The 12726-nt window shown below is 41.4% G+C and overlaps 1 non-coding gene and 1 pseudogene across 1 annotated transcript; both read left to right on the plus strand.

The window, feature by feature from the left end:
* Positions 1–7383: 7383 nt before the first annotated feature.
* Positions 7384–8299, plus strand: LOC128574198 (E3 ubiquitin-protein ligase TRIM52-like; annotated as a pseudogene).
* A 3031-nt stretch (positions 8300–11330) lies between these two features.
* LOC128574352 (small nucleolar RNA SNORA16B/SNORA16A family) lies at positions 11331–11465 on the plus strand. Its single transcript, XR_008376726.1, has one exon. It is a non-coding gene; the product is annotated as a small nucleolar RNA SNORA16B/SNORA16A family (small nucleolar RNA).
* Positions 11466–12726: the final 1261 nt, after the last annotated feature.

The raw sequence follows: 12726 nt of genomic DNA on the forward strand, positions 1-12726 counted from the left end.
CACCAGGGCAAAACTGGAGGAGTCTACGTTACCCAGCACACTGTTGGCATTGTACATAAACAAGTTCAGGGCATGATTCTTGATAAGAGGATTAATGTTCCTATTGAGCATATTAAGCACTCTAAAAGCCAAGATAGCCTCCTGAAACATGTGAAGAAAGATGATCAGAAAAAGAAGGAAGGCAAAGAGGAAGGTACCTGGGTTTGACTGAAGCACCAACCTGCTCCAGACGCTCGCTCTGGGGAAGGCAGCCTGGGCTGCTGGAACCTGCTCCCTGTGCATTCATGGCATAAGAGGTGTAAAAAAATAAAAGGCTACTGTAAAAATGTTTCTCTTCATTGAGTAGAAATGTGGTGTCCCCAAAGAAATAAAGTAGAAATAAAAAAAAATGTAAGCCTTCTGGCTCTTTAGTTAGTTTTAGTAGTTTATATTTTCCTAAAAACATTTATTTCTTCCAGATTTTCAAATATAGTTCTATAGAATTGATTACAGTATTGGAAGTCTTCTCCATTTGTAGTTAATATATCTTTTCTAATTCTTGGGTTTTTTTTCTGCATCAGGATTGCCAATAATTTCTTAGCTTTATTATGTACTTGTATTTTCAAAGAACTTGATTTGGGGCTTATTAGATTTTATTATTTGTCTCTTTAGCTTCTGCTTTTATCTTTTAAAATTTCTGTTTTCCGGTGGCGCCTGTGGCTCAATGAGTAGGGCGCCGGCCCCATATGCCGAGGGTGGCGGGTTCAAACCCAGCCCCTGCCAAACTGCAACAAAAAAATAGCCGGGCGTTGTAGCGGGCGTTGTAGTCCCAGCTGCTCGGGAGGCTGAGGCAAGAGAATCGCCTACGCCCAAGAGTTAGAGGTTGCTGTGAGCCGTGTGACGCCACGGCACTCTATCTGAGGGCGGTACAGTGAGACTCTGTCTCTACAAAAAAAAAAAAAAAATTCTGTTTTCCATGTTTTGAACTGTTTTCTGACTTTTGGAGTTCATTTGTTTTACTTCGTCTTCTTGTGTTTTGTCTGTACCCTGCTGATCTTACTCCACGGATTATTAACTCCTGGGTTATTCCAGCATGAACTGTTGGCAGTGCCAGCTGCAACTTCCTGTTTTACCCAAGAGTAACAGAATGGCCCTCTGTTTTGTTATTGTCAAATACATATAATTTTTTTATTTTTTAAATTTTTCTGTTATTTCTGATTTTTAGTTTTACTGCACTGTAGCTAGAAAATTAGTGTGGATGTTTTCCACTTTTTGAAATTTATTGAGACTTTCTGATTTAATACTATGTCAATTTTTGTAGATATTCTTTGTGTATTTTCAAAAACTATGTATTCTTTACTGGGTTAAAAACTGATTACAATTCAAATTGGTTTTGCAGGGTTTTTCTGTTTATTTGTTTTTTGTTTTTGGCCAGGGCCGGGTTTGAACCCACCACCTTCAGTATTTGGGGCCAGTGCCCTACTCCTTGAGCCACAGGCACCACCCTTCAAATTGCTTTTGAATCAACCTTGTTATCTCCATATTTAAAACCTCCATGTCATTTATTTTTGTCTATATTCTATCTATTTTAAGTATTCTGAGAAATTGTTAAGTTCTTTCAGTTTGACTATTAGCTTGTCAATTCACTTTTCTTTTTCTTCTTCTTCTTTTTTAAGTTGATGTCTCCCTCTGTCACCCAGGCTGCAGTACAGTGGCATAATCATATCCCACTGCACCCTCAATTCGGTATCCTCCCACCTCAGCCTTCCCACTGACTGTGACAACAGGTGCCTGCTACCTCACAGGGCTAATTTTTTCTGTTTAGAGACAGGGTCTTGCTATGTTGCCCAGGACAATCTCAAATTCCTAGCTTCAAGTGATTCTCCCATCTCAACCTTCCAAAATGCTGGAATTACAAGCCTGAGGCACTGCTCCGGCCTCGTTTTTCTTTATATATTTTGACAGCGTGGAGTTTGGTCATAATGGTTCATTGTTCTTGTCTTCATATTTTTATTTATAAATATAAAATGTCCTTTTTAATACTTTCAAGTTTGAATTCTGTTTTTCTAACTTCACAATTTTTCATCTCCTTTTTGTAAACCACGTGACTATCTTGGTCATTATTCATTTTAAGCATACTTTTGTGAATGGAATGTGGTCATATATTTATTCTTAACATGTCTGGGGGCCTATTAGTAATATTGATAATGATGGGAAAATAGCTAAGCAGTATTGACTTCTGCTCAAGGGCCTCAGCACTTCCATCTCTGGTATTTCATATAATGCTCAAACCTGCCCTGTGAGATAGCTCCTCACCTCTAGGCATTGTCCCCAGTTCACAGATAAAGAAATCGAGGATTCAACTTGTTATCTAATCCATCCAAGGTCAGAAAGCTAACACAGAATTGGGAGTGATAGGAACCCAAGTGCTGCCCTGCACACCACTCGTACTTATTACAATGGCTGATGGTTCCATCTTGTCCCCGATATCTTATATTGCACCACATTCTGGGAAACTCTCCTGTTTTGTCTTTCAGCCTCTGATTAGGTCTTCAGTGAGGCCCGTATCCATGAGACACAACCACAGGATTTTTTTTATTTTAGAACTTGTCTTATTCTTCCAGATTGCTTTTCAGACATAGCCACGTGCTGATTTGAAGCAGGCTGTGTGACTGGACAGGCCAACACTTAGATTCTGCAAGTTGCTTGGCTTCTTAGTGTGTATCCTCCTTTTTTTTTTTTAATTTTAATTCCTTGCTATTTTTTATTTCTTTGCTTGTTGTTGTTGTTGTTGTTGAGACAGAGTCCCACCCAATGCCCCTGAGCAGAGTGCAGTGGCGTCATAGCTCACTACAACCTCAGACTCGGGCTGTGGGCATCCTGCTGCCTCAGCCTCCGGAAGCCACTGGGATTAGAGGTGCTTGTCACGGCCCCCAGCTGGGTTTTTCAATTTTTTTCGTGAGTTGGGGTCTCACTCTTGCTTAGGTGAGTATCAAACTCCTGAGCTTAAGCAATTCTCCCTCCTCAGCCTCCCACATTGCTGGGATTACAGGCGTGAGCCCCTGCTCCTGGCTGTGTCTCCCAAAGCAGCTTTTAAAACAAAGCACAGGTATCTCTAGCCCCAATATCTGCTCTGGACACCACCATTAGCACAATTTCTTCTTTGACTTTGGAGCAATACTAGTAGATTTATTCTGGAACTGCCACCAACCTGATTCCATCTGCTTTATATATTTGAGAATATAACTTCTTTTTCGTCAGAGTTTTTCTTTCCTTAATAACTTTAGAATCTAATTGTTTAGTTTTCCCTCAAAAAAGAAAATCCTTTTGGGACATTTATTCATAATTAACAGACTGTCCACTACTGATAGTGTTTTGATCACAAATCTTGCTTTCCAAGGATACAGATTTCCATTTGTTTGCATTTTCTTTGTTTCCCCTCAGGAGTGTTTTGAATTTTTCTTCACATTAATTGTGTATCTGTTCCATGGAGATATGTTTCAATTAAATAGAAAGAAAGGAAGGAAGGAAGGGAGGGAGGGAGGGTGGAAAGGAAGGAAGGAAGTTAAGCTTCTATTTCATTAGCTTAACTCATCACAAGACCATCTAACTGCAAAGGTCCTGCAAGGGGGTCCCCTTCTGGGGTGTCCCCAGGAAGACAAGAAGACCAGATACTAGTAACAACGGGAGCTTCTTGTACTTGAATGTCTAGAGCAGCTCAATTCACAATCGCCAAGATGTGGAAATAACCCAAGTGCCCATCAACCATGGATGGATTAACAAACGGTGGTATACGTGTACTGTGGAATACTGTTCAGCCACCAAGAAAGGTAGACACTTTCCATGTTTTGTATTTACCTGGAAGGATTTGGAGAATATCCTCCTATGGAAAAGCAAGCATCCAATACTAAAATTAAATTTACTACTAATAGGAAACTAGTAGATCAGCAACTATAGGCCCATGTCAGAGAAAATCACAATTAAATTCAAAAAGAAAGGAGAGGAGGGTGGTACCTGTGGCTCAAAGAAGTAGAGCACCAGCCCCATATGCCGGAGGTGGCAGGTTCAAACCCAGCCCTGGCCAAAAACTGCAAAAAAAAAAAAGAGAGGAGAGGAAAAGGGGGGTTTGATAAGCTGTCACCTAACAGGTACAATATAGGGGTAGACTGCACACCTCCCAGGTAAAGTGCTCAACTACAACTTGGATTTTACCTAACAAACACAATGTAACGAAATCGTATGTACCCTTGTATTAATCTGAAATAATTAATAATAACAATAATAAATGGGAGTCTTTCTCACAACAGGAAACTAGTAAGTAGAAGAGTAAACTAAAGAAACATTTTGGTCACAAGAAATCTCAAGCCATTTCATTCCAGAAAGCTGAGAGAGTAGGTGCTCCAGCCAAACAAGGGAGCAAACAAAAAATATGGGGTAAGGAAACAAAGAATCCCACCCAAGATTGGTTCAAAAGGAATCCCAGGGTGATGGTGAAGAAGCTCCCCGGATGGCAGGCAGCCAGACTTGAACTGAAAGTGTGTAGCCCAGAGGTAGCACAAGTGCTCCTGTCTGTGTGTGAGAACAGCTACCTGAGAAGGAGTGAAGGGGAAGGAAGCTAACCGAGAACTGGAGAGCAGCACTCGGGCCAGGTGGTGTGAACGAGACACCTGGATCCAGCTCAGCCTGCAGCTGGCGCTATTCTGAAAGAGCTTTGTTAACACAAGCCAACAACTTTCATTCATGCTCTAGCCAGGTAGGGTCTGGTTTTCTGTCACTTGTAGCCAAAAAAAAAGACTGAGACTAGGCAGCAACACAAATAGAATAAATAAAGCTTGTCCTTAGGAGTTTTATTCTTTTTGTGTGTGTTTTTAAAAGTTTTGTTTATACTTGACATATAACAGTTGTACATGTTTACAGGTTACAGTGTGGTGTTTTCATACATGTGTATATTGTATAATAAATCACGATGGTTATCGTGTCCATAACCACAAAAGTTTACCATTTCTTGGTCATACTAATTTTCAGGGTCCTCTTTTCTAGCAGGATCCCCTTTTCTAGCTATCTTGGAATACACACTACACTGTTACTAGCTATTATAGCCACCAGAATTTATTCTTCCTGATTGACTGTAACTTTGTATCCCTTGGCAAACCTCTCTCCACTCTTCTCTCCCTTTTTCCCTCTCTAGCCTCAGGTAACCACTGTTCTGCTCTCACCATCCATGAGATCAGCTTTTTCAGATTCCACATGAGTGAGAGTGTGTGGTATTTGTCTTTCCCTGCCTGGCTGGTTTCACTTAGCACCATGTGCTCCAGTTCATCTATGTTGCTGCAAATGGCAGGATTTCATTCCTTCCTCAAGGAATTTTACATCTTGTTAAGGAAGTTTCCTCTGGGCATTAACTCCTGGACTACTGCCTCTGCTTCTGGACGATCATCTCCTCCAAGGTTGTGTGTTTTTAGCTAATTTCCTTGCATGCAGTGCACTCTAAGAGCTGGACAGTTTCAGATATGAAAACTACACTGTGAAAGGCACTCACAGTTCTTCATGGGAACCAAGTCAAGTGGCAAACTAATTTGCTACTTTTAAAACATGTACCCAATTGTGAAAAATATTTTACGAGTCATTCTGAAGGTTGGGATTTTAGATAACATTTTTAATCTTTTTGCTTCCATTTTCTGAAATGAGTATGAACTCGTTTTATAATTTAAAAGGTATTTATAAAAGGTAGATTATGATGTCACACTGGTCTTTTGTCAGTATCAAACATGAAAGTAAACTGAAGAAATGATTTGGTCTTGATCTTGCTGCTGTTTTGAAAAAAAAAACATTCACTACTTAAACACTGTAATGTTTCCCCATCTTTAAAAATTTTTTTCTCTCACATTCGGAGAGAGCGTAACAGCATATGCTATGAATCATATCACCATAATTCATATGAAGATTTTCTTTAAAGATCTGTTGATTCAATAAGCAAAATAGGATACACACATGAATTTTAAAAATTAATTTGGGCTTAAACCTAACAGTTATTCTTTAAGCTATTATTGTTGAGTTATAACATCTACTAAATTGTTAGATTTATATCTGTCAATCAAATCAGTATAACTTTTAGAAAATAATAATTGAAGCAAGGAAAAAATTATAGATTTGCATTGATTCATCTTTATGTTAAATTAGTTAGACCTGTAAGTCTGAAAATGTGCTTAGAATGGCAAGTACTCGTACAACATACGTAAATGCATTTTTATATCTGAATTTGATCTGAAACTGCCCACATTACCTGTAATGCTGTCAACTATGCCCTCAAGTTGTCCTCAGAGCAATTGTTTCTTCAAAAAAATTATTTTTTCCTCACTTCATACATCTCATTAAATAAAGATAATTTTTCATCAACGGTACTTGCCATGGCAGAAGTGTTTGCTTTCCAGATTGTATTTACTGGGAAAAAAAGCACAAATTGCAATGGTTCAGATAAGAATAAGCAAAGCAGTACTCAGAATCCTATAGTTGTATTCCAAATTGCTGTAGTAATTGTGAAAAAAGTAACAATAGTACTTGTTCAAAAAAAAAATTTTTTTTTTTGAGACAGAGTTTCACTATGTCGCCCTCGGTAGGGTGCGGAGGTATCAAGCTCACAGCAACCTCAGACTCTTGGGCTTAAGCGATTCTCTTGCCTCAGCCTCCCAAGTAACTGGGACTACAGGCACCCGTCACGACACCCGGTTATTTTTTGTGGTGGTGGTGGTAGTTGCCATTGTTGTTTGGCAGGCCCGGCCCGGTTCGAACTTGCCAGCCCCAGTGTGTGTGGCCGGCACCCCAGCCGCTGAGCTATAGGCGCCAAGCCTACTTGTTCAATATTTAAGACACATTTTATTGAGACTCCATCTTGAACATATCCAAGTTCTGGGAACATTTTAAAATTTAATATTATGCCACATGAGCTACAAATACTTTTTGATATTAACTCACTTTGCCTTAGCAAATGTTGAATTTGTTACCTTTACTCTTGTTATTTTACTTTTGTTAACTTTTGTTATTGAAAGCTACCTTTCGCTTTCTAACAGTTTACAGTTACAGTATATATAATAGGCTATTAACCTACATTAGCTAGATTCAGGTTAAAGTAAACCACAGTCCTCTATGTCACTCTCGGTCGTCTCCCGCGGGGACCGAGCGGCAGCCCCTGAGGGGGACACTGCCGGCTGGGGCAAGCCCTGAGGGTAGCGAGAAGCTGTACAGGGTCGGGGCCTGCTTGCTGAACCTCCACGGGAATTAGCGCCGCAGCCCAGTTCTGTTCCTGCCGACCTCAGAAGACAGCTGTGAGACTGGATCTGGGGCAATGGCGTCCAGAGAGAGCGGAGGAAGGCTTCTTTGGGGGGCCTGAGGAGGAAGCGCAAGGTCATGGACAGCCTTGGGTCACCAGCGTAATTTGGAGGCAAGCCTGCAGGCGCATTCCCTTTCCTCACCTTTGAGCTGACTATCTACACCGGCCAGCAGCAAGTTAAGACGGTTAGCTGTGCCACTACGCAATCAGACACTTCAGGAGGAAGCGGTGTGCGCCATCTACCTGGATTACTTCAAGGATCCGTGTCCACAACTTCTGCCGAGGGTGTGTGACTCAACTGTGGGGTAAGGAAAATGAGGAAGACCTGGACGAAGATGATGAATGGGAGGAGGATGAGGGAGCTGTGGGGGCCATCGGTGGATGGGACAACTCCATTCCAGAGGTATTGTATGGGGGAATGCAGACGAGGAGCTGTTCCAGGATCCAGAGGATGATGAGCTCTGGGTTGGTGACAGTGGTGTAAGTAATTGGAACAATGTGGATTATGTGTGGGACCAGGAAGAAGAGGACCAGGAAGATCGGGACTATTACATAGGAGGCTTGAGACTTGACCTGAGAACCGATGTCTACCCAGAAGATGAGAAGGAATTGGTAGCTTACAATGAGGAAGAGGATGAAGAGGTGTACCCTGACACACACTCACCCCCTCCAGGGCAGTTCATTTGCCCCCAGTGCCGAAAGAGCTTAACATTAGGGCAGCGTTGGTCCCAACCTGCAGCTGGCCAACACGGATTCGCCAGATGTGCCCCACTCCTTATGGGGGGTGTGGAGAGGACTGATCAGGGCATCTGTCCCAAACACCAGGAAGCCCTGAACCACTTTTGCGAGGTGGACAAAGAGGGCATCTTTGTGGTGTGCCGAGAATTCAGGAGCCACAAACATCACAGCATGGTGCCTTTGGAGGAAGTGGTGCAGGAGTACAAGGTGAGAGGAATAAGAAATATGGGCGAGTTGAAGGAAGTGGAGAGGTGACAAGGAATATCTTTCCCACCCTCTCAGGTACTTGCTAGTTGAACTTTATTTGCAGGGGGAGAGAGGTGAAGAGAGGGAAGGCAGATTGACTTCCTCAGGGGAAGCTGAGCAGACCTATGAGAGTCACTGGAAGCAGACCATTATTAATGTTGTCAATCTACTGAAATACAAGGGGGATAGGTACTTAATTTCCCTCTAATGTGAGTCTTGAGTTGGCCAAATCTCTGGGACGGTTACGGATGGGAATGGAAAGCCACACTCCTTGTAGATAACAGGTGTCTGGAATCTCAGAGCACAAGCAGTATCAAACAGATGGCTGGTATTGTTAGACAGAATTGCCAGGTATGAATTCTGGACTAATAGTATCAAGGGGCCATGCCCTGCCCCTCCCTCCAAATCGGAGGTTGCTTTCCCACCTTCAGTAGGGTCCATTTTCCCTCTAGGGAAATGCAGAGGATAAATATTTTTGATGAAACAGAATACATCGCAGTCCTGATCACTTTCCTTTCCTGATATTTTACCACAGTAGAAGGGGTGAAGGATTTAGATCAGATGACTTGCCTCGGTCACTTACTGTCTAATTTGGGACAGGTCTCAATCTCTTTGTGTTAATTCCAGGAGTTCCCCAGAGACCACACAGATAAGCCGAATTTGTAAGGGAGTCTCTTTATTCAAGAGCCGGCTGGCGACTGCCTCAGTGTCCCAATAAGGGGTTTCTGAGAGCAGCCCCGAGTGCTTAAGGAGTCAGGTTTCTAAGGCTTGGTCTGCATCCTGGTTGGCTCCCAGGCTGTCCAGGTGCATCCGGGTAAGGTAACAAGCAAGCATTGTACAGAAGCAGAATTTTGCGGTTAGTTAGCCATACATCTTTGTTTTAATATTTTCCCCCATCCATCTTAGTTTCAGTACTTTCCCCCCATATATCTTAGTTTCAGTACTTTCCCCACCTGGTATTGTTTAAAGGTCAGTCCAGGAACAGTTGGTACCTCCCGGTCTGTTTCCCAGGGAATTAGCCAAGTAAGAAATTGGGAGTAAACTAGAAGCAAGAAATCAATTAGTACTTTCCCATCTATCTTGGGAGGGGACTAGACTACTTTCTTCTTTTCTTTCTTTCTTTTTTTTTTTTTTTTTTTTTGAAAGCTTTCAGTCTGGAAATTTGCCAGGAGTTACCTGATATTTTTCTATTATAGACTAGGCCTGACACCTTTCTGCCTTATCCTAGGCCCACTAGGCCTAACATTTGAACTTCACTTTTTGCCTAGGATTGTTAGGATTAGAAGAGATCTTGTATGTTAATGATCATATTGTATTTTATAAATTATAAAGTACAAAAAAACAAAACAAAACACAATCCTCACTTAATGCAAGCCTGGAGATAAATCACTACGATGGTACCATGAAGTAACTTCTAAATTCCATATTGTTCAAACTTGGCATCAGCAGTAATTATTTTCCGCAGGGAATAAGTCACTCTTAATACAGTCTCACCATTTCCATTAACACTATCTACTCTTACTGTTAATTTGCTAACTCACTCTCAAATGAAAGGATGGCAGCCTTTGACAAATTACAAAATCTTTTAAGTAACGTTCTTCAGGTTAAATAAAATGGGGGCTGTCAAGAAGTGATATTAATTTTCCACTTTCTTTCACGATTACCTTCAAACTAAACAATATTATAAAGGAATGCACACAATAGTTTTCAAAGCTAATTAAGCAATTAAAGAAAAGCAAAATGGCATGAATAAAAAACAAAACTCTGCCATTCTTCATGATACATATACTTGACAGTTAAAGCTTTTGTTTATTTTCATTACTAAGTTTTGCATGGGAAGAGTGTTTTTGGTAGACAGGGTGAATTTTGTCTTTATCAGTGTGGTTCAAGCAGCCAGCCTGTGGTTAATACCCTGTTTAATCAAAGCATGGCAGTTCCCGGCAGCTGCTCTGATGGACGTTAGTACTAGGCTCAGTCACCCAGGAAAACATAATGGTTTCACTCCAGAGAGCATTAGAAGCTAACTTCACTCAGTGCTGCTAAATTTTGCTATTTTTCAGTGAAAAAAAAATTCCATACTATTTGTGTGTGAAGGTCATTTTTTTTTTTTTTTTTTTTGAGACAGAGTCTCAAGCTGTCACCCTGGGTAGAGTGCCGTGACATCACAGCTCACAGCAACCTCAAACTCTTGGGCTTAAGTGATTCTCTTGCCTCAGCCTCCCAAGTAGCTGGGACTACAGGAGCCCACCACAACATCCGGGTATTTTTGTTGTTGTTGTAGTTGTCAGTGTTGTTTGGCAGGCCTGGACTAGGTTCAAACCCGCCAGCTCCCATTAAGTGGCAGGCACCCTAACTGCTGAGCCAAAGGCACCGAGCCAACTGTGAACATCATTTTGATTTTGGTTTATATATGTACTTGTGGTCAACTGGTGAGAATGGTGTTTTTCCAAGGTCTGAGTCAGCTCAGCTCTCTGTGACTCCATTAGAAAAAAAAAAAAAAGTTTCTCCTTTAATCAACCAAGCATCTGAATAATTTGTATCAGGTTAGAGATCAAAAATAATATCAATAAGAATCTGCTAAATAGGAGGCACACTGAACTGGGTAATCCCCAAATTAAATAGCTAAAAAGCTATGTTTACGTTTATACATCTTTTTATATTTCCTTAATGAAAGAACACATCCCAGTAACAATTAATCATTTAGCTCAGTACTTGAAAAGAAATTCTTGACACACACATATGTATTCCACTTGAAGAATATAGTCAATATAATAAGGAAATATTTCATTGTTGTCTAAGTAAAAATTCTGAAGACATCTCTACTGAGCAGCATAGTGCAAAGTGTTGAGGGGAATGTAAAAAAGTGAAAAGATCGGGCGGCGCCTGTGGCTCGAAGGAGTAGGGCGCCGGCCCCATATGCCGGAGGTGGTGGGTTCAAACCCAGCCCCCGGCCAAAACTGCAAAAGAAAAAAAAAAAAAAAAGATGACCCTCAACCTCAAGAACACTTATCCACGCAGCATCATAGAAGAAACCAAGCACGGTGGCCCTTATCGAAGCTGCAGCTGCTTCCATATAGCTGCTGTGGTCAAAGAGGAGCCTAGAGTGACAGTTTTCCTCGAGGGTCGCGGTTTTGTTTGCTGTAACTGATCAGCAACATTTTTGGAAAATATAGTTTTTGTAAAAAAAAAAAGAAACCAAGCACGGACTGTTTAAACAGAACAAGGCCCCGCAGACTAGACGGCAGACTGGCAGTCAGCGACACTGAGGGCATTGGGCAAAAGAAAGCTCTTTGTGAGCTGGCACAGAGAGGACTTTCTGGCAAGGAAGAGACTGCAGCAACTCACAGACCCTTGGCTTTTGCCCTGGCTCTGTATTGGAATTGCATCAGGAACTCCAAAACACGCCGAAACCTATTAGTTTACTATTTAACTTTATGTAGATATCTAAACATCTACATATAAAGGCATATGAATTAGCAAACAAAGTTCATGAATAATAAGGATAACACAGAAAAAAAAGCACACTGATGCCTGGGCGAGGAATTCAATGTGGATGGTAGGGGCGCTCCCCGGCGAATCTGAGAAACGACAGCCTCAGTGCTGGTCTAAGAATCAAGCTTGAGCCAGAATGTAAGTCAGCCACAGCCTCAGCACAGCGTTTAGTTTTGCTGACACTCTTCTCATGACACGACAATGTCTGTGAAGGGGCCTTGCCCTGACGGGTGCTACTAAAGCGAGAGTGGTATTGAGGATGAGATAGAGCAAGCACTCAAGGAAAAAGAAAAACAAAGCTTTAGAGGTGGGAAGAAGCAAGATGCCTCAGAGTAACCCCTAGGGGATCTGATGACAATATCACAAGAGCTCTGTCTAACCATGCACACCAGGGTGAATTATAATCAGAAACAGGAGCATCATTACACAAATTTAAGATATAAAAAGCCTAGCCTTTCTGTCCACTTATTCCACGTTTTCCTCTTTTGGATGCACTTAATGTTTGTAAGTAAAAATCCCACTTTTAACAAACTTCTCTCTGTATTAGCCTTGACTACTGTGCTGTGCCATGTAGCACAGGGGTCAGCATGAAATATATGTTGAATAAGGTGAAGGACCTCTATAAAGAAAACTATGAAATCCTCAGAAAGGAAATAGCAGAGGATATTAACAAATGGAAGAACTTACCATGCTCATGGATGGGAAGAATCAACATTGTTAAAATGTCTATAGTTCCCAAAGCAATCTGCCTATTCAATGCCATTCCTATCAAAATACCAACATCGTACTTTCAAGATTTGGAAAAAAGGATTCTGTGTTTTGTATGGAACCGGAAAAAACCCTGTATAGCTAAGGCAGTTCTTTGTAACAAAAATAAAGCTGGGGGCATCAGCATACCAGATTTTAGTCTGTACTACAAAGCCACAGTGCTCAAGACAGCATGG

The sequence above is a fragment of the Nycticebus coucang genome, chromosome 21 (genome assembly GCF_027406575.1).
Source record: "Nycticebus coucang isolate mNycCou1 chromosome 21, mNycCou1.pri, whole genome shotgun sequence".
Taxonomy (NCBI): domain Eukaryota; kingdom Metazoa; phylum Chordata; class Mammalia; order Primates; family Lorisidae; genus Nycticebus; species Nycticebus coucang.